Source organism: Hoplias malabaricus, chromosome 6 (genome assembly GCF_029633855.1).
Source record: "Hoplias malabaricus isolate fHopMal1 chromosome 6, fHopMal1.hap1, whole genome shotgun sequence".
NCBI classification, from domain to species: domain Eukaryota; kingdom Metazoa; phylum Chordata; class Actinopteri; order Characiformes; family Erythrinidae; genus Hoplias; species Hoplias malabaricus.
Genome location: NC_089805.1, coordinates 17,599,060 through 17,622,975, shown reverse-complemented (window position 1 = coordinate 17,622,975; position 23,916 = coordinate 17,599,060).

The following is a 23,916-nucleotide window of genomic DNA, read 5'->3' as shown; positions in this document are numbered from 1 at the left end:
ATACTCAGACTGTCCCTAACTTGAAACGAGGGGGCCTTCTTTAATTTGCAGGGCTGTGCCTAGTAAGCTTAAGGGCGGTTTGGTTCTGGGTCTATAAACACACTTGCCTTGCCTTGTCTTATGAATCACAGAAGACGGCAGCACAAGCAAACAAAAAAAGCCACAAATGTGCATTTTCTCATTTCTTATTTAAAAGCTATAATAACAATTTTATTATATTAGTTTAGTGTAGGTTCAATGCGTCTATGCCAGTGTCTCTGTAGTTAGCTAGTAAATTTACAGTTCCACCTTAAAAGCAATGTTCAGGACATTTTTTGTGCTTGAAACCAAAAGTGTAAACCAGCAAAAAAAAAAAAAAATAAATAAATAAATAAACAAAGGACCTCAGTTAAGTATGCTAGGTTTTCTCTCTCTCTGCTCACAGCAAACACTAGTCCTCCAAACATTGAAATGCATGAACCAAGATGAGGATATTGCTCTATTCCTGTTCCATAGATAGGTAATATTGACTTATTTTTGCTGTAGATGGAACTGACCGCAAATTCAGGAGAGCACTAACTGCATGAAAATAAACACAGACCAAACATGCTACAAACAAAACAACTCAAATAACAAATGAGATTCTTTGGTAATTCAAAGTGAATAATGTACAGACAAGTTAAACTACACCCACGTACAAACAACAGTCATTTTTCTCCTCATACATGCCATTCCACCTTACAAGGTGCAGAGCTTTTGAATGTAAACAAACGAGAGAACAGTGTTTCATCATAATGATAAATGTTGCCTTTAAATGAAGAAGCAATCACATGCTACCACCTTTGGCTATTGCAGCATTTAAGGTGGAACCGGAAGTTTTGAATACAAAGCTGCAGAATAATTAGCTGAATTCAGCTTCATATCACAGAGTTCGGTGTGCTCTTTTTTGTGTTCTGATGACATATCAGGCTTTTGAAGAGTTGTCCCATTTTGTAGGGGAAGGTTTTAACAACTACAACTTGTAACTCAGTTCCAAGGGGTAAGATAACACTCGAAAACAAGGTGTAGGGGTCAAATTAAGAAATAGGATTACCACACTAAGAGGTAAGAGATGGTCCAAAACAAATGTGGACACCTGTTAATCTTCACCTGTGTTACTTCTAGGTTTGTCATTCTTTGGTGCAATAATAGCCTTAACTCTTCAAGGAAAGCTGCTGAAACATTTTTGTGAGGATCTGATGGCAACAGTCAGGGCAGAATCTGCAGTTTGATAATTAGTTTTGCCTCATAAAATCACTTCAACTCATCCCAAAGCTTTGAATGTAGCTCATTTACTACATAATATGCAGATCTACTACTGCACAGCCCCATGCTGGTGGGCCTTAAAACTCACTAGCCCACACTTAGCATTGAGGATAATGACCTTAATTTCATGTGCAGCTGTGCCAGAACATCTCATGTTGCTCTGACTTTTAGCATTTATTCCTGTATGTCCATTTCAAATTAAGGCATGATGTGAAGAGATCCTGGTTTTAAAAAATGTATCCAGGCAGATTGAAATGTTTTATCATTTGATCCCACTGAAGCACCTCCCTCCTGATCACTCAGCCCTGTGGCTTTGTTGCTGAAGTTCATTGCACTAGAACTGTTTTCCCAGTAAGTAATAAGTTGTGGCGTCAGTCTGTCATGGAAACTGACGACATGCTCAACCGAACATCAGTTTCTTTTTTCAAATTCATTCCATTCCATCAAAAAAAAAATCTTCTACTTGGCTCTATTTTTTTAAATTAAATTACAGTGATGTCAAGTCCACCCACTAGCTAGTGCTCTTCTAATCACACAGTTCTACCAACCTGAAATGGCAAAGGCAAACATATGCTTCCTTTAAGGCATGTTATGCCTGCCAATGCTTGTTTTCAAACTGCTGCTAACACAACATCACTGGACACCTTAACAAGCTTGGAGTAGAACACTAACTGCCAAATCCTGTATTGTTATCTATAAGACATCTTCCTTTGCCACAGGCGGTAAAGTTACATTTTAATAACCCAAGCATCTTGGAAAGTTTCAAAGAAATGTCACTGCATTTGTTATCATTGCATTGCCAAGAACCACCTACTACAACAACAGGAAAATAAATTTGAGTGATACAAAAATTAGTATCAGTCACAAATCTATTTTGGCATGATGTGCGGAGACAGTCTGGACACACTGGACCAGTACCAAAGCCAGTACAAAACGATACATGACAGTGCATATACGCAGATATACAGATAGTCAATTGGAATGCAACTGGCATTATCCTGATAGTGAGGCCAGATGTGTGCACTGAATGTATCAGACCCTCTATCAACTTGTGGACAGAGCATCTGTGGCTATCATAGTGGTAAGACTGAGGTTATATTATTGACAAACTATTATTATTACAAATTATTGACATTATTGACAAACATCTGATTAATTTAGTTCGGTATTTGAACTGTATGTAGTTTTTCACATTATCTGGTGGGGAAAAAAAATCTATTATGAATACAATAAAATAAAATCTCAGAGTAAAGTGGCCACCTTTAGTGCACCAAAACATGTGAAATACTGTGGCTAGGCACATTGGGCATACGATAATATAAAGACCTGGAAAGTATGTATTATTTACTAATGAACGCCTAACTTCATCCATTTGAAAAAGTATATCAACTACAGATAAAATAATTCAGTAGTTTTCATTTTAAAAGAAAAAATGTAATCCATAAACATTCATATCCAAATCTCTAAGAGCAAATGTGTTAACTGTGTCCCATTTCAACTGATATTGTTTTGATATTCATATTGTTATGATAATGTATTTGTTTGTTTTTCTCTGTTTAACCTTATCATTGTGCTCTCATGTAAAACCCGGGTCCAGCACTGTAATTGAAAAGACTCAAATGTGACAGTTCTAAAGTGTCTGAGCTCTATGTAAGATGTAGCAAAAAGTGTGAAAGACTTAATTTATCCTATGTATACAGCCCACAACGACTTGGATGTTTTATTTCACAGTTTGTAGGTTGGTATGTGCTCCAGATAAAAAAAAAACCTTTCTACAAATACACTGAAAATGTATCATAGTTTTCTCTAAGTAGAGGTCAGACAAGCTAATTAACAGTGACCCTACAACAGAACCCTGTGGTACAACGCAGGAGCCAAAATGAGCAGTCCATATTAGGAGAAATACTGTGAAACAGTGTTAATAGATTAAACAAACAGAACCTTGAAAGATTAAAATTTGAAAACACAAAACGATGTAAAGATGGGACTGCAATGTGAAGGACAGGAATGAATATGAGGCAAAAACATGAGGGCAAATTACAGCAATCTATGAGAAGAGTGTGGAAAAATGTCTATCATTTGTTCATGGTGAGAAAGACTAAAAGCTAGAAGGCTAGAAGGAGGAAGACTGACTGGTGAAAGAGGGAGTGGGGGAGGAAAGCAGAAATAGACAGTAAACAGAAGATGGACTGGAAAGCACAAAAGAGAAACAGATTCTAGCAAACACAAACAGGCCTTGGGAGTAGGAGAGCAATGTAGGAGGTGCCAGCAATGAATATAATGACCTAGAAGTGCTATTATTTGATGGAATGGGTGGAATCAATATTATTTTGAACACTAAAAAATGATAACAACGGCAACACCTTCTCATAAGAAATCCCATTCAGAATATGACGTGGCAAAGCCTGTTGTGTAGGTACATGTTTATGCAACATTGAATCTAGGCTCTGGGCAGAGAACACAGAAAGGAACAAAGTGATGACAGTGGTTACTGTAGATGAATGAAGTAGATTTTCACCACTGCCAGTGCAGTACAGACCACACAGAGAACAAACATCAGCCTTTTTATGCAGAACACAGCACAGTACTAACAATCAGAGTAAATTACTGCATTGCATAAACACTTCGGCAACACCAGGCATACACATACACAAACACACACCCACCCACACACATACAAAAGCAGTGATGCTTCACTGTTAGGCTTCTTCCTAATATCTTTGCAACAAACATCTCAAAGCTCTGGCAAAAACTAAAACGCAAAAGCTTTTCATTCTCTGACTCATGATGTCGAAATCTAACCACAGCTCATCATTAAGCGGTAAGAAGTACACTTACTCGCAGACACACACACACACACACACACATTTCCTCACCCACTCAGAGAGCAAAGAGCTGTCTAAAGTGTCAAGACCTCCATCTTTCCTCCAGACTCCACGGTGGGAGGACAGCAGACTTCTGAGCAACGTTCCATCATTAAGCTGCAATGAGCGACACCGACAAGCATTTGAACTATTCCCTATAGTGAATACAGAGGCTCTTACTGATCATGCCAATTTACTGCACTAAAGCAATATCTGATGGTTCATACTGCATCAGATTAAGCCATGTATTCCTGTAGAGCGAAGCTAGTAATGAATTAATAGCAGTCAGTTTAAAGCATGTTTACACAATCTAGGGACCCAATGGCATAAATTGGGAAAAAAAATCTAATTTAAAGTTGCTGAAATTGACAGAATCTCTAGGTAAGTATATGTCACTAATCACCTAAATACTGAGGTTACTGTATTGTCGTTTTTTACTGTGGAACACCTGATGGAACTGGTTGTAAATCACTCACTCGGTCATGTTTAACAGCCTACAGATTCTCTGCTAGGGGGCACAATTAGCAGTCAATTTGCTTTTTATTCTTTATTTCTGTGCATCAAATATTAAAGTGAAAGCTATATATCTTCAGTAGCCTTGTTTTCCCTTCCTTGCAATGGCTACCCCCCACCCCCACTGCATTAAAAATTGTTGTTTTACATTATGATGAGGTTTTTGTTTTTTTCTAAAGAATTTTTACAAACACTTGTCTTTGTCATCCATTCTTGTGTTCCTCTGTGTCTTTCTATTTCCATACTTCAAGGATTCTGTTTGTTTGCTCTATATCTTTGCCCAATGTTTGTGTCATTTTCCCTCCATTTACACCTCACTTATTTCTTGTGGTCCTATTGGAGATTACTCACAATTTATTAGTTTATCCTAGCTGTCCTCTTTAAACTAAACATCCTAGAAACATCCTAACTAGCCTGCTGTATTCCAAACATTAGAGTTATTCCCAGTAAAATATTGGCTTCTTTTCAAACATGTAACCTCTGGCCTGTATCCACTGAACCCCTCCCAATTTAAGTATCAGTAAATACCTGCATACTTCCATGTTTTAAAAAATGACGGTAACACTTTCTGAAGTGTATTTATTAATTTGGTAATATTGCTTTGTAAGCACCCTTATACTTTAGCTTGGTTTTACAAACAGGCAGATTATTCTGGATGTCTGCATTTCATCATGATGGACAAGCCTCCCTGGCCAGTCAATATTCTGCAAGTTTTACACATCACGGTTTAGAACGACAAGTGAACAGGTGCTAAAAACATCCTCAGTTCAGGTAACCAAACTTGCCTAATGAAATCGCAAAAGAGCCAAGTAGAGTCGAGTAGAGCAGTGTAGGTGCCATGCAGTGGAAAAGCACCATTTCAAACCTGGGTTCATATTCTTAAAGCTAGAGTTCTGCTCTAGGACCTGTTGGTAAATAGTTAACAAGAAAAATAAAAGAAACAGCAAAAAACAAGAGAAATCAGATGAACGCTTTTATTTTGAGAGGCTTCATAAATACAGGTCTTTAGCTCCCATTAAAAACCATGTGGAGAACCATCAGTCAAACAAAACCAAATGCATGTAATCAGAGATCAAAATACAGCTGACTCAACACAACAACCTAAACACAGAATTAACCTGTCAGCACAGTGACCTGTATAAAAAGGTTTCTTTTGCAAGTTCGTGTCAATTTTGGCTTTTCCATTTTGATTGGACAGATAGGTTCCATTTCACTAGAAACACCTACTGCATACTTTTGAGATCCATCTAGCTACCACACTATACAGCAATGATCAGATCCACTTACCATATACACAGCAAATTCACCAGGGTTAAATCAACACTATTAGTGTTAAATTAACATTGTTAGTGTAATAATCTAACACTCTCAGTTAAGTTAACACTAATAGTGTTGATTTAACACTGTAGAATTTGCTGTGTAGGTACAATCTGTAGTTCCACAATGGCAGAACATCTGTTGTTCTGAATTCTTTGTTAACCGCCTTTCACCCTCATCTTCAATGGTTGTGGCAGGACAACACAGATCAGGTATTATTTGGGTTGTATTTCATTCTCAGAGCTGCCATAACACATACTGTACAGCAACGGATGAACTTTGACTTTACATCTACAAGGTGGATTAACTGGGTGTGTTGTACAGAGTGTACAGTGTACAGTAAAAAATCTAGCAGCACTGATGTATCTGATTCACTTGTATGAGCGGAAAACACACTTAACACTGAAAAAATTTCCACTGTTGTCATGACCTTGAATTTATATTGTAAATATAAACTAATGGTTATTTCAGCAGGACAAAGCCAGACCTCGTTATACTTATACAACAATGAGACTTCATAGACACAGTGTGTGAGATTGATTGGCCTGCCTGCAATCCTGATCTGTCTCTTATTGAAAATATATGGCATATGACGAAAGTAATCAAACAATAACATCCCGACTCTGGATCAGCTGAAATCTCATATTAAACAAGAATGGGTCAAATTTCATTTGCAACACTGGGCATTAGCAAGAGACGTTAGGTTCATGTTCAGATGCTCTATAGTATTCCACACCCCTGGCCATGTTTTTTATTGAAATTTAAAAGCTGGATGATTGCACAGATCTATACTTTGATACATTATCCATCCACCTTATTTTCAGCGCTCTAACAAAGAGCAAATCCTTCTGAATTGACATTTCCAGTTATTTTAACTGCTAAAACTCAGTGTGGCAGTAGCATGTGTGTTCCAATTTTCACGATTAATTTGCAGTTACTTCCCAATTCATACAGGATTAAACATCCTGGAGATCTTGTGTGTTATATTTTTGTCTGGGTTGGCAATGTCAGTGTCTTTCTCACTCATCTTCTAAGGAAAGTCACAGGCTGAATTATCTATTGTTTTTCGCTGCACTCAGTGCTCGTCTGATAATATACCCCAGATTAAAAACTCGAATTAATATCTTTATTTTATTTTTTCCTGGTGCATGTGTGTGTGTTTAAGAAAAAAATTGAAAAGTATTTAAGAAACTGCAGTTAGTGTTCAGACACACGCAGAGCTCATCCAGGACTGTCTTATTAAATTAGTCCCAAAGGACAGACCTAGACAAGCTTAAAATGATTCATTTGCATAATGGCAGCTGACCCCTCACTTTCTCCCATTATTACAAGCATTAGTATATCTGAGCGAAATTTTCATCTAAGCTCCATTATAAAAGAAAAAAAATTGTTCATACCATCGGAGGTAACTTGGGGACAGAACTGCAGAGCGCTTACCGCTGACACGCAGCCCATACAATTATGCTGCTGGAACATTACTTCCATCAGAGACAAATTGTGTTCAGCAGTACTCCTCACAAATCTTCTAAATGATGTTATTATGGAATCTTAAGACATTTTTGCAATCACAGCCATACCCTGCTGCTACCATCATCTCATCACCATTATTCAATACAAAAAGGAACAAGAAGTTACATAAAGGTCAAGTACTTTAAGGTTGTTATAAATGCTGAGGAAAGCCAGAAAGAAAGTAAGACAAAAGAAAGAAAGGATAATATAATAGAAAAAAATGCCTAGACTGGCATGAATCCCAGCTGCTGTTTGCTGGTCTGGTGGAGGTTTAGCTGGTCGCCCCACATGGTTATGCTGGTTGCCCAAAATGTCAGTGTCCAAAATGCAACATATCTTCAGTGTCAGAACAAAACCTTGAATGTATCGTTCAAGGTTTTGTTCTGACGCTGAGGACATGTTGTGTTTTGGACACTGATATTTAATAAGAGAAGGAACAAAACTTAACATTTAAAGCCAACGTAGACAATTCTGGAGAACTACTGTTCTCACAAAAAAACAAACTACCCTTTGTGTTTTTCAGTCTGAGTCTTTGCATCTTTTAAGGTGGAATTTTAACTTTCGTTTTTATTCACTGTTTGAATTACCACAGAAACTCATTTGTAGCACTTTCGGTGTGTGTTTGCTTTCATAAAATGTTAGTGGTTGGAATCAGTCATACGTAATGCATAAGAAACCGTAAAACAAAGTCAGTATTACCCATCCATGAAGAAAGAATAGAACGACATCCTTAACCCATTTTACCTTTTTCAACATACAGGGGTCTCTCCACCATCCAAACACCTTCAGAACGCAGAGAAAGAAAGCCTGAAAAGCCATTTTGTACTGAGAAATTTAGTTAGTTTCTTTCTGCTTTACAGAGCCATTGCCGTGTACAAACACCTGATCTTTTTCCAGCACCCAGACAGACCAAAACACTACAAGGCTTTGTTCTGACAACAATGATACACTGGTTTTGACATCAACATATAGCCATTCTACATGTATCTATTTACACTTATGTTTGTGACATTTGGCATTTGTTTGTACCAGGTCTGACTTATATTATTAATCATATTACAGAGGCAGGTGAATGTAGTGTTTGGAGTCTTACACTAATTATTCTATATATACATTATATATCTCAGTGTGTGTGTGTGTGTGGTCTGTCTTCAGTTACACTGCAGTAAATAGATGAATGTCTCTGCTCTTCGATGATGGGTGGCCATAAAAGCTAATGTAATGGACATTACCCCTCCTTTGGCCCTGCCTCCATTCAGACGGGCACACTTCTCCATTCTCCATTCCTCATTACTTAGGAGAAGAAACAAGGGAAATTTATGGCTCCATTCCTTCTTTCTTAGTCCGCTTGCCTCCTTCTGTGAGGCCTATACCTTCTCTGTGTGCACTTAAGCCCAGAAGGAAATGACATTTCAATGTCATTTCCCAGAAGGAACATTTCTATTGGTCCATTCATCATGAACCTTTCACATATTGTGGAAGGACAGCTGCTGTGTTCAAATGATGCATAAAATAGAGAAAAATATGAAGGTAAATATTTTTCTTTGGATAGCAAAGAATGAGTTGTTATAATTTACTAAATTGCACTTCATAAAGCAAGAATGTATTGAATCATATCATTGTCCTGCTGAAAGATCAAGAGATGGCTCATTTTAAGTTTCTTGGCAGAAAAAGACTAGGCATTTTATAACATCCAGGTATTTTATCAAGGGTTCCAAACCCTTTGCCCATAACATTACAGAACCTCCATCATATGCAAGAGTCAGCATCAGATTTTTTATAGTGTAGTCATCCTTGTTTTAACGCCAAACCCACCTTCATTTTTTGTTGCCAAAAAGCTATTTTCATTAAATCTGACCACAGAACATAATTCCAGTCTAAGTCCCAGTATAACACTCCAAGAGATTTTCAAGAGGCAAAAAACATGTGGGCACTCTGCCAGGCAAGTTAGTCCCCATTCAATTAGTTTTAAAGTTTTTAATTACTTCTCTAACTGTTGATATGGACAATATTATGAAAGAACATTATAGTACTTATCATTACTATTTTATGGTAATATAGTAACTTACGAAGGTCAGCAAACATTTCCTTTATTTGAATTGTGTGGGTTCCTTTTTTTTTTTTTTTACAACTCCAGGGATCTTGGGTTGGGGGTTCAAATCCCGCTCCGGGTGACTTTCTGTTTGGAGTTTGGTGTGTTCTCCAAGTGTCTGCGTGGGTTTCCTCCCACAGTCGAAAAACACACATGGATATGTGGACTGGCGACTTGAAAATGTTCCTAGGTATAAATGAATGTTTGAGTGTGTTGCCCTGTGAAGGACTGGTGCCCCCTCCAGGGTGTGTTCCTGCCTTGCGCCCAGTGATTCCAGGTAGGTTCCGGACCCACCACGCCCCTGAACTGGATAAGCGCTTACTTGCGGGTACAATACAATACTTTCTTGGCCATAGAACATTAACCAAAATAATTTTATTGACGTTTTATCATTTTATCACATTTACAAAGGGGTTGGTTGCTTTAGCCTACTCATTACATAGCCTAAGTGTTCTGAAAGCAGTCCAACTTACCACAGGTTCTACTACATGTTCCTGTTCACAGTGAGTGCCAGAACCGCTGTCGCCGTTGCCACCACCACCACTATCATCAGCCACGGGAGCTGATGAAGACCCTGCTGTGGCATGTCTGTAATTTTGGCACATTTGGCAGCATTTGCTTGAAGAGCAAGTTTTTTTCTTGCGGCTTCTTTGCACCTCTGCGCATTCTCTCCATCTCAGAACATCCTAACAAATAATGTTACGTTCATCCTACATTGCACTGCACACCAGCACACAGAGCCAAAGAGAGGAGGTGTTTCATGATATGATTGGGCAAACTCTCTGTCAGTAAAGATAACTCGCTATAAATAACCAATGGGCCCAAGACCAGCGTGTTTCAAGGGCTGGTGGTTAGGAAACTCTTGCGTTGTGTTTTTTTTTTTTTTTTTGCCTTATTTAACACGCTGGCAGGACCAAAGCGAAAGGGGTTAACAATGTGATTGGGCAGCAGGGTGTTAACTGAGCCACTGATCTACTGCTTTTATGGCCCAAATATATATACAATTTAAAAAAATTATCTGGACTGTCGGCACAAATAGCACGTCGGCCCACCGGGAAAATGCCCAGTATGCCAGATGGCCAGTCTGTCCCTGGTTGCCAGTGAACTAAAATTAAATCTGATAACTAAAATCAGGTGCTATAATCTTTATTTTGCAATGGCTGTATATTCATGTGTTCAACACTTTTCTTTATAAAACTGATTACTGATCACGAGCCTATTTTCATGTATATTTACTGAAATATCAGTCAATATGAGATCATTCAATCTAGGTTCACTCCATTATCAAGAAGTTATAAGTTAAATCTCAGTGATGCTACCTTTGGACAGTTTAAATTACAATTTATAAGGAAAAAATAAAAATGCATTTTAATACAATTAAAAAAAATGGTATTCCCATTAAGTGAGAGCATGGGACAGGTCTAAATTCTTAATGTAAATAAAGCTTTTGCTATAAACTAATAAGATTTATAGTATTTTAATGAAATTTACTTGTTATTATGTCAGCCAAATACCTTAGCTAAGGTAATGAAAAAAGCAATGAAAATACACCATCCTGAAGATTGTGTTTTTGGACATTTACTGCCATCTTCTCAGGTCAAATTTCCGCACCTCATTAATTTGAAGCACCTTCCACCCTTCTAACTCCAAAGCAGAATGTTAAGATCAATTTTACAGCTCCTCCTGCTGTTCCAGGGTCTTTCTTGGACCACTTCCATCAGTGTGGTGGGGGCAGCATGCTTCTCAATTTATTAGTCTAGATAACAGTTGTGCTGCTTCTTTCTTCCCTCTCTCCAACACTCTCAAATTCATGGTTCCTTTTTAATTACTGGAGAGAAAGTAGATCAATTTTACGACCTTTGCCCTGCTGGAGACCCTCGCTCGCCCCCAGACACAGCACACTTCTAGACATTGGTAGCCCTGGCCCCTCTGTCTATTTTGTCTTTTGTTTATTCCTCTGTTTTGTAAATGAATGAGAGTGAATGGATTATATTGCCCCAATCCTTCTGTCTTTGCCATTTTGCCTATTTAGTGTGGCACACTCCACTGCTGCACTGTTCTCCTACCCCCCTCCAGGCAACTCTGACAGGAATCAAGCCTTGGGGTTTGAGCATCACCTGTACATATATGCAATATTTCTAAGTTTGTACACACATCTTACAATTACTGAGTTCAGCTTTTTAAGTTAAAGGCAATGTTCAATATTTTCACTGTTCATACAATTCAGAGAACATTTCCTCAGCATTCGCTAGCTCCCTGGTCTCTTTACTTGCTGGAAAAAGTTCAGACTCTAAGTTCAAACAAACAGTGTCTCGGTCCTAACTGGCTTAGGCTTTCTCTCTCTCTCAGCCAAACTCAAGGAACAGCATCTCAAGGCATTTGGACCTCTGAACGTTGAAAAGCATGAAAAGGGATACTGATGTTGCTCTGTTACTATCTTTATAGGTGGGTAATGTCACAGTTTTTGTATGTTTCTGATGCATTACTTAACTTAAGACAGAACTGACTATAATATTGGGAGGCCACTAACTGTGCATGAATGTAAGCTAACATGCTACATTGTCAGAAAAAAAGGTATGAGACAGGTACATTATTTATTATTACTAAATGTACAAACAGTGGTTATAAAGTCCAGTTGTGTTCCCAAAAAGTACAAAAAAAAATTACATTCTCTTTTACAGTAGGAGAGATGAATATTTGTAATCTTTCATTAAAGAACATGTTAAAGAAAATAGTCCTGGAGTTGAAATGGGGCATATTAAAAAATCAACATATTAAAACATAAATATGTACAATTAATTTAGAAAATGCTACTATTTGGGTCCCTAAAAATACTAAACATACCCTTGAGGGTATCACCACAGAAACTGTTTTTCTGAGAGTGTACAAAACTAAACAGCTTGAGTTACAAATGAGTTTCTGTGGTAATTAAAACAGTGAATAATAACACACCACAGCACCTTAAAAGATATTGAGCTTCTGGAGGAACACAAACAGGAGGGGGAGTTTGTTTTGCTGTGAAAACAGTAGCTCTCCAGAAACATCTATGTTACATTTAAATCCTTTGATTAAACACTATATATATTGCACACACAAAGTTTTATAATCCTTATGGGATGAGTTGGACTGAGTTATGGATTATAGAGCATCAGAAATGTTTTCATTTGGCAAAATGCAAACCTTCACCAGAAAAATAGCAGCAAAAAAGTCAATCTAATATGAATATGTGAAAAACGTGACGTACCAATTCTCCACACACAAGTGTACTCTTTCATATCACATATTGTAAAGATGCCTGTACCAGAAATATCTCATGAGAGATTTGGACACTGAGGATAGATCACATATCAAGTTTGTTTCTGTTCAAAAGTGTGGAAAAAAAGTTAATGTAGTGTTTTTAAAGTGTTTTTTTTTTGTCATACACTCAAGATAACATTAGCTTAGGAAAATTAACTGTTGTTTTTAACTGTTGTTTAATTTAACCTGCCTAGTTTCCATAAACAGAAACAACGCAGTCCAACTTGGTTGCAATTTAAACTGGAAACTCTTATTTTCTACTGCAACCCTAACCATAGTATACTCCACCTACTCTTTAGGTTGAATGAGGGTTCTGTAAAGCTGGAAGCATGCTACAGTAACTAGTAAGGTGTATGTGAAGATCAGACAGGTCAGTTAAAGGCAACATTCAAAATTGTAATCAAAAAGAATTTTATAAAATTCTGAGTAAGTTTCGTCACCATTTGGTAGCTCACCAGTCTGTCTGCTCCCACAAAACCGGTCGAATGTGTTTATGAAGCCCCAGTGTCAGTAAATGAGTGGAAAAACATCCTGCTCCTTATGTGTGTAATACTAACGTATTTTTGCTGTAGATATAACTGAATCTATATTAGGGAGTGCACCAACTGCATGAAAGTAAACACAGAACAAAAGTGCTACAAAACACAACTCAATTTACAAATAAGTTTATGTGGTAATTCAACCGGTGAATAAAAACTTACATTTAGATAAACATCAGACAAGTACATACAACAGTCTTTTTTTTCCACTCAAACATACCATTCCACTTTTAAAAACACAAAGTTTCTGAACATAAACAAATACAAGGACAGAGTTTCCCCACAGAGTTGCCTTTAAAACTGTAATTGGTTGTGTAGTAGACAGTAGTTAGTCATTTAAAAAAAAAAATAAAACTAACAAAATGGCAGCACCCCTCAGTCCTATTTCCAAAGCCATTCTCCTTAAAACGAATCCCAACATCTGCTTGATGAATCTTACAGAGAAAGGAGCACAATGCCTGACAATCCAACACAATCCACTTACCTCATGTCTCATTCACATGTAAGAAAACACCTAACAGCTGCATTAATCTTTACTCTGGTTTGCCCTCTGGTTTCGTCCAGTAGCTTTTTCCTTTTCCCTCCATTTGTCGCTTCCAGCATGTTGTGCTTCAGGGGTATGAGAGCAGGCTTTAGGGGCATGTAGTAAACATGCAGGCAATCCATCCTATCATTAATTTCGGGTCTGAATTAAATGATTGGACATGTTTTATTTATGTGGTCAGATGATTTTATTTACTGATTGCTATTGGGGTATAAAGAGTCTTTCAAGGAATATAACAGAAAATGTTTCTTTTTAAGAAAAATCACCCACTCCAGCTTTAAGACTTTTCAAAATATAAGAACTTGACTCTCAAGGCCAATCCCTGAAAGTTGGCAACCATATTCAGGATGGAATAAAATACTCCAAAAACATTAACGTGAATACATTTTTCTGACCAAAAAAAAAAAGTTTGAACTAGTTTCTCAGTAGAAAATAATTAACCCAGCTGAGCAATTCAGATAAGTTTTCTAATGCCTTTCTTTTCAAATTACTTTACAGAAAATAGAACATTCTACTTTTTTTTACCTTACCACAATTGCTCTAAAGTTGGGGATCAATTTTTAGAGCCTTCTATTCACCTCCTCCTGTTACTTTCATTCACCGCCTTCATCTACTCTTTTTTAAAGACACAGAAAATCCATTTTCAAGCACTCATTTAAAATGGCTGCCTGCCTTGTCTTTAAGAGGGGTGCAAATTGATCTGAAAGCTGCACTTCTTTCTTCTCTGGCACATGTCAAACATCTTCTACCCCCTCAAATTTGCCTTTCAAAAGGCTCAAGCCACTCCTATTATGTTTTGGCCCAAACAAAGCCCAACAAATTGGCACATGCCTCCATTGTTTCTTTGAAAGAGCAGGAGGAGCATCAGGAACTCTAAAGCGGTCATACAAATGCACACACACTTACAATCTGCTCTATTTTCTGTACAGATTCCTTGCCATTAACATACAGGTGCCTCCCCGTCCAACAGTTCCAATATGTCTGTGTGGCTAAGTTAGCATCACAGCTAAATTAAAGGTTATTCTTGGGTAAAATTAAAAAAAATCCTCATCATGGAATATAGGACTGTCGATCAATTAAAAATAAATCACTAGTTAATTGCACAGTTTGTTTTATTAATCACATTGTCAATTCTTAAAACTGAAGCTTTTAATCATGGATATTTAAATGTAAAATATATAATAAATGTAAGATATACACAATGGCACTATACTATTTTAGTCTGTTGATTAAAGAAATCTGGTACTTCTTGTTTTTGTGGGAGGGGAAATATATGTTTTGTGTATGATATGCTTGACAAACTGGCTACAGGAAAATTTTAATTTTTACTTTTTTTATTATAATATCATTGTACTTTCAATTATTTTAGTATTAGCATCTCTTAATTCGTTAAGCAAAGGTTTCAGGGAAAGTTTCTGGAATCAGACACAGAAGCTTGTGCCTCAAAAAAAAAAAAAGTGACAAAGCAGGAGCTGGATGTGTGTGTGTATGTGTGTGCGCATGAGGGAAAGTAAGAGAAAGAGTGAGAATTCGATATTTTCATATTTAATATTGCAGTACATAATAACATGTAATATACCTTCTGAACTCAACAGTATTGACACTGTGTTTACGTCATTAAATACAACCACTAGTCTCTCTAGGCTATGTAAAAAGAGTGAGTTTTTGGAGGGCGTAATGGCCAGATTTGACAAATTATTAATTAGTGTAATTCTTGTGTGAATTAGTATTCGATTATTGTGTGAAATAACGTGAGTTAATACATTAATTTTGACACCACTAATTTTTAAATCTTGTCAATGTAATTAACAGGTAAATAGAGGTACATTGTACTTTCAAGCATAATTTCTTATGAAAACATAATAAATAACAATGTGGGCGGTACTGTGGCACGACAGGTAGTGTCGCTCCAGGGTTCTGGGGTTGTGGGTTCAAGCCCCGCTCTTGGTTACTGCGAGGAGTTTGGTGTGTTCTCCCTGTGCCCAAGTGAGTTTCCTCTGGATGCTCTATTTCCTGCCACGGTGCACAGACACACATTGATAGGTGGATTGGCTATTCAAATGTGACCATAGATGTGAGTGTGTATCTGTTCTGTGAAGGACTGGCGCCCCCTCCAGGGTGTGTTCCTGCCTTGCATCCAGTGATTCCGGGTAGGCTCTGGACCCACTGTGACCCTGAATTAGATAAGCAGTTACAGATAATGAATGAATGAATGAATGAATGAGTTACAGACAATATATGAATTAATTGAAATATGGATTAAAAACAACATTGATTAGATTTACGATTTTCTGCATTGTACTGACTTTTGCTCCATTTTCTTATATGTCTGATACTTTTTTAACTTGTATGGACTAATCAGACAAAGTAATCTCACATTGACAATGATGAGAAATGAATCTGATGTACTAATCTATGGAGTAGTTTATACTTTTTATAAGCTCAGGCAGAAGAGAATCCAGGTTAATAAATTACTGAAAATTACAATGGTTCTCTTGTTTGATGCCAGTTTAAATGGAGTTTAAAATAGTAGGTGTAAAGGATCTCACTTCCATTCGAGTTAGCACCTCTAAGTGCGGCTGCCACTCTGGCCATTAACACTTAAAAATCAGAGTGAAAATGTGTTACTGATTAGAAGAAAGCACCATATTTTTCAAACCTTTATATAATGTTTCATGATTCACATAACGGAAACTGCTATTAGTTGCATCTAATAGCCAGTTTAGTAAATAAACATTTTTTGTTGTTTCAATGGAATGCAAGGTTTACTTGAAAAGTGATTGTTAGCTTGGCAAATTTGTTAATTATATATCAATATATTTTGTATATGCTCCTGATATCATCTGCTTATATATGGTTTTATATGTACATTACTTACTGCCTTTGTGTTATCTTCCCCCTTTTCTTGCTTACTTTCCTGTGTATGACTGCTCCCTATTATATAGCTCCCTATTATAAATTGTACAGTTTCAGTGTCTGATGTCCTGTATGGTTTAGGTGGGGGTCTAAGCTTGTGCAGCACGATCAGGCATGGAATGAATTCACTGTGAATTCTCTGGAACATTAGTGGCTCTGTTCACACATGATCTCACTTTGACATTACCCAGACTTTGTACTAGGATGTTGGCAGCATAAAGCCAAGATAATGTCCCTTACAAATGATGTTTGTGTTCATGCACAAACACTAGGTAAAGTCTGGAAAATTTCTGGATTACTGTGCATGAGTGAAAATTGTTTTTCCAGCTAAGAAAACCAACATTAAGCAGAATAACTGATCATAAACATTACTAGCATTTGTGAGGTTCTGGATTAGCAGCGAGAAAAAACTGGTATGTTGATCGCAACCAAGACCAGCTTATCACCCCTTTCAGGTAAAAACCTCAAATCTCTCAAAAAGTTAATTTAACACCATAAATGTTAATCAATGTAAAAAAGAAGCCTTCCTTTACAATTAGATTGTGCTGGCAAGCTGAGATGATGAATGCTAGTTTATGCTTCTATTGAGTCATGGAAAGCCAGCCACTGCATCTGTTTGAACATCTTTAATATATTATTATCTGACAGTTTTAGACCTTTAATGCTAACGTAAAACACCTTAAGATGTGAAGCACACAATTGAGCCCACTTTTGTTGGCACATTTCTAGCAGGTTAACTTCCAGTTTTTTTTCTTTTTGGTGCAAAAAAAAAAAAAAGCCCATCGCACTGGTTCTATACCTCGAGAAATATTATTGGTCATCATTGTAATATATTCAAATTTTTAGCAGCCATTATATTTATTTTCTGATCAAAATCCTAGATTGACTGTAGTCAGACTGATATACAAAAAATAAATGAAAAAGTATTTTGCCCAACTAACTTTTACATAAGTATGGATTCACATGACTCTACACATCTTTGTGTATATCATACCCTTTGGGCCTTTGCAATTGAAAATGATTTACTCCTTCTCAACTTTCACTCTAGCACCCAAATATTGGTGCATTAATTTGAGTCCTCAGGACATGAAAAGTCCTCACAGATCATTTGCTCTGTAGTAAGTCTGTTCCCATGATGTTTTGATACATTTGAACATACTGAAATATCAGTGAACCTTGAGAAAATTATAAATCAGAGTGTGTGACACTGTGTGAGGGCTAATGTTTCTAGCAACGTGTGATCAGCCACTGTGGAGAACACAACCACTTATCTGAAACATTGTTGATGTATTATCTCAGAAAAACAGAGCCAATAGATTGGAACTGGGCTGTGCACCAGTAGATGACAGTAGTTTTTTCCAAAGTTGTTTAAAAGAGACTATGTGCTTTTGGCATGTTTGGGAAATTGAAGACTTTTCTGGTGGAAACACATTTTGTAATATGGGTTTTTTATTCCAATTCCTAGAAGAGATTGATCTGATACTGTGTTCAGGGATAGAAATGCTTAGCCATGTAGCTTGACCCTTATTGTTTCACACCATTATATATTCTGGGATATCTCTCTCCTTCCAGTTACTAACTTACAGGGCTATACAGATCAGCACTTTTGCCACACCCCAACTATAATTTCTCAGGTAACTGCCCAAACTACTTTTCAAACTTGTGCTTTTCCACTGCATGTTACCTACTCTGCTCGGCTCAACTCTACTCTGTTTGGTACCTGGTACCTTGTTGAGTCCACCTCTACCTCATCCAGAAATGTAGCCGGTGACGTCACTAAATTCCTTCTCTAATGGGAACCACTGGCTTTGGAAACCACAGCAATGGCAGTGGTGACATTAAAAATTGTTTACTCATCCTGCATTCCCATGTTGTTGTTGTTTCTTGAGACTGAACTCATCTCTGTGCACCAGCTCAGACAGATCAGTAGAGTTTTTTGTTTCTTGTTTCATTTCTTATTGTTTCTTGTTGCATTTTCTTGTCTTTCATCATGCGATTTCTTTCAATCTTGACTAACAAAATTTAGGTAGTTAGGAAGTTTGAGGATAAAACATAAGTCTCATGAGCAGACACAAAATGTGTGCCAGGAATTTATAAGTGTACATTTGCTAGCTCTGGTCTGTTTGTGTACTGAAAGTTTTCGGTGTTGTACACTAACCTGGCTCTTTAAATGGGAAACAAACTATCCAAAATGGCTCAGGCTTTCTCTCTGTGCATCGATGGCTGAGCCATAGTCGAAAAACTACATCGGGAGGCATTCAGATGGTGAGGATACCTTCAAAAGTTTGAAGAACTTGCTGTATTCCTGCTCTGCTGGTGCATATTGTTGACTTATTTTTACTGTTACATTCATATTCCAACTGAAGGAACTGGCTCCAAATTCATCAAACTTTTACCTGCAAGAAAGTAAACACAGACTGTAAGTGCTACAAAACTAAACAGCTCAAATTTCAAACAGGTTTCTGCAGTAGTTCAAATAGTGAAAAACTTACAGAAAAGTTAAACTTCAACCACAAACAAGCTCATGAACAAGTCGGTTTCCTACTCAAGCATACCACTCCACCTTAAAAGATGCAGGAAAGTTTGTTTTGCTGTGAGAACAGTAGCTCTCTAGAATCATCTACAATGCCACATATGAGTGAAATGTCTGTTTTTTCAATGGATTTAAAGCTGCATGTGCATTTCATTGCTTGCAGTTTGAGAGGAAGACAAAGAGAACCTAGAAATTAGACCATCGCCTTAGACCAGCACTGTTTGGTGCTACCAGGCAACCACCTGTGCCATAGAACATGTGGCTCAAATAGTTATTAAGATTTACGATGAACAGTGTTTTAACTCCCAGCTGTCAAGATGTGGTGAGAAGTCCAAAAAAAAAAAGAAAAAAAGATGCTTTTTGATTATTACTGTGTGAACATTCTCGCTTCTTCCAGTCTCGCCGTTCCCCCGAGGCTGCTCATGTCTGAATACGCTTTTGGAGTGAGAGCCGTCAGTTAAGGTTACACAGTTGAGAACAAAAAAGGTATCTGCACATAAAATAGACCATCTTAGACTTCTCTTAGGCACATATACACCCACAAATATGTGGAGGATGTGGGAGGTGTGTGTGTGTGTGTGTGTGTGTGTGTGTGTTGCGTTCTCTGGATTTAGGTTTGGCACAGGCCTTGGGATGTTGTTAATCTGAGGAAGGATCATTTGTGTGTGTGTGGAGTTGTAGTAAAGGCAGATTCTCTGAGACCATAGGGCCTCAACATATCTGCAAGCCAGATGCTAACTATTCCATCTCCATTCTCTCTCTCTCTCTCTCTCTCTCTCTCTCTCTTTTTAACTCACTCTCTTTCTCTCACTTTAGTTGTGGCTGAAGCTTTTTGGTCTATTCATTAACAGACCCTCAATTCTCCCACATGTGTGTGAAAGTGTGTTTGTTTTCATACATTTGCAGGACCCATGTGCAGGATAATCACAGAAATCACAGGCCTTTAAGTATTAGATGTACAAACAAGTTTGAAAAAACACTTTTTGCTACCTGTTTAAAAAAAACACACATGTTTCTGTCCATCCTTCCACTGTGAGAAAACTCACAGGGTCTGAAAGGATGTATTGCTTTCAAGAGAAGAACAATATTCTTTGTACAATGAAAGCATGTCTCTATTCCTGTAAGAATGGAAGCTTAAATTAATATAATAATAATAATAATAAGAATAAAAATATAATACAATAAAAGATTGGTTGGATATTCAAAAATGTCCATAGTTTTGTGTGTGTTTGTGTGTGTGTGTATGATGCCCTGTGATGAACTGGCTCCCCATCCAGGGTGTGTTCCTCCACTGAGCCCAATGATTCCATGTACAGGCTCCAGACCTACCCTGACCATGATCAGAATGAAGCTGTTCCAGAATATGAAGGAATGAAAGAATAATTTGTTGTGGCTTTGGGTTTTTGCTGTTTCTGATGATGGAAAATGAATAACTCACTGGAAATCAATGAAGGGTGGTGCCTGAGTTTCATACAGTGCTGTATGAACAAGCCAATATCCTGTATGTCTCCATGTGTGTGTAATTAGTGCGATGGGAGTGCCACAAGACTTCAGTGCGGCATGGTTCCCACTGTGTTTATTCATGCTAATGCGATTCATGCAAATGTGTGTTTAACAGCTGAGCGTTAAGCAGGAGCTGCACAGACAAACAAACTTCATGTTGCTTTTATGATTAATAGACAGATAAATGCTCGATAAAACTGGCCAGAAACATTTTTTTTTCATTCATTTGTTACCTGTAACCGCTTATCTAGTGCAGGTTCGCGGTGGGTCTGGAGCAAAAACACCTACCAAAATGCGTTTTTGGACAGTGGAAGGAAACCGGACCACCCGGAGGAAACCCACATGGACATAGGGAGAACACAACCAGAAACCTAAAATACATGAATATGTACACTATACTCAAATACACCTACTTATTCAATATTTCTTATTAAAATGCCTATTAATAAGGAGTTTTTGATGCCCTTTTATGCAGTAACAAGTTTTAAACTAAATGTTGAAACATTGATCATTCAGGTCATTCAGCCATAGTGAGGTCAGCAACAGGTATTGGACAATTAGATTTGGATCAGAAAAGCTACTCAAAATTCATCATAAAACCGATGGAAGATGCTCTCCTCACTCCAGATCACACAGTTCTACTTCTTCACAGGCTTGTACTGGGGGGCATAATGACCTTAGAATTTAAAGTCTTTATCCACATTACCAAGGATATTTTCAAGCTTAAAGAAAGAAAGAAAAAAAAATCTGATAAACAAAAAGTAGTCTATTTAAAGTTAACTTGGGTACATTTGAAGTATATTTCACAAGTATACTTTATGTAGTAAGTATACTAAAATCAATGTACTATTAGTTAATTAGTAAAAATATAATTTCTATATTTTTAGGACTAAATTTGCCCACATTTTAGTTTTTGAAAGTGTACTTACAGTGAATTTTATGTATGCATTTAGTTTACATACATTTAACTCATTAACTAATTTGTTCATTAATTCATGAATTCATTCATTCATTCATTCATTTTCTACCAGGAATCACTGGGCACAAGGAAACTAGTTTACACCCAAGTTTATTTTATACTGCAACTAAACTAACTAAGTAAAGTAGCCACAGTAATAAAAGTTCCACAGTGCTGTTCCCAGAGTAATAATGACAGAAGTTCTATTCTCCCTAGCAGGTCAGTGAAGCATCACAATGATTTTTAAGCTGTAATTTTAAGTTAAAATATCATTTAGTTTTCCTTTAATTGTGTGTTTTTGTTTTTCTTTGTTTTTTTTAGTCCATGCAAATTCATATAAAAAAATGTGATATGTGACTAGAAGTATATGGAGATGGTTCATTCTGTACATTCAGGTTTTTTTTTTTTGCTGCAGAAATCTGTCAAGTGTTTATGTGCAAGCTTATGTTTCTTCTTCTTTTTTTTTTTTGGTTCAGCCCAGTGTCCTAAAGCAGTATCACGATTAGTGCTGTGCTCATATTGCCAGTTCGTCCACCCCCTTCTGGGCCTCTGAATTAAGATAGCATTGGTTTGGAACAGGCGGTCACCATTTGGCCCTGACATGTAGATGTGTGTGTGTGTGTGCGAGCTTGTCTGAGTACACCACCCACAGACTGCCTTAAGATGAGTGTAAATGCAGGAGAATGAGGCTAAATGGTGTACAGCAGGAGACAGCAGTTTTTCCAGGTTGCAATGGCAAAATGGCCTTTGGCCTAGTAAGACACATTTGTGAAAACAAAAGAACATCTGTATCAGTGGTCTAATGCAGCACTAGCTGTAGTTATGTTGTAGTTCTGTAATGCAGTTTGCAGATCTATCAGTATTTGTTCAGGACCCAGATTGCCAACATATCTTCAGATGTTTGTAGCCAACCTTTTTATTTCTGGTTTTCACTACAATAATGTGCAACCAGTGCTTCCACTGATGTTTTAGTGTGCATGCAGTGTTTGCATGAAACATGGAATCTAATATAACACCACAGAAAAGCATGAAATAAAATAGGACACTCTGGAAGAGTTGCATGTCATCATGTTAATGCCATGGGGTGGTTAGATGGTTATTAACACCCCGTATTAGGTATTGATCCAAAATCAACATCTGATCTCAGTATTTTTCTTGTATATTTGTAATTCAAAATTCAAAAATCCGCCTGCTTTTTTAAAGGTTCTGTAATATTACAAATTAAAATGGTCACTTAATAAAAAAATCTTTACATTTTTTACACCAAAACTCACTATTGGATACAATATTATCCCCAGGAAACATTTTGCTTGATGGAACTCATAAAGTAGCATATAGGTATCATTTACTAGTTATATAATTTTATCCCATTTATAGTTGTAATAGATTTTAACTACCAGTGTCAATTGAAAGAATAATTGTATCCAGTTACATCACAATTAGATTCTATGATTAATCACGTTAATCAAGTAAAAATGCTATAGTTCCTTTTTTCTTGTGGTATGAACAACCAACATTTTAGAAGACCTCTTTTTTACTTTATTATGAAATTTCACAGTAATTTTTGACATTTAAATTAGAATCTCTCAATATGTTTAGTAAATGTTTAAAGGAGAGGGTTAACATCTACCCCAATAAACAAGCCACATATACATAAACTTTATGTATAAAGCAAGAACACATTATTATACTTTTCTTAGGTGTACCTCAATTAAAAGCTTAAGCATACTCCAAAAATACTTAGATATTTATATAATGTACAAGCCAAATACACTTAAAGGAACACTAGGTAAGACTGGGTATTTTTGATCCTGGGCTCCCCCATAAATATAGTAATTTTATTTATTCATTTATTTATTTATTTATTACACCAAAACTCTCACTTTTTGATAGAATATTATCCCCAAGAACAGAACAAATTGGTGCACATGTTTTTGAAGTTCTTTTTTTCCTTGATGGAACTCATAAAAAAAGCAATGACAAATAAATCTTCGTCACAAGTCATTTTCAAGCTACTTACTTTATAGGTAATTTTAAGTTGAATACA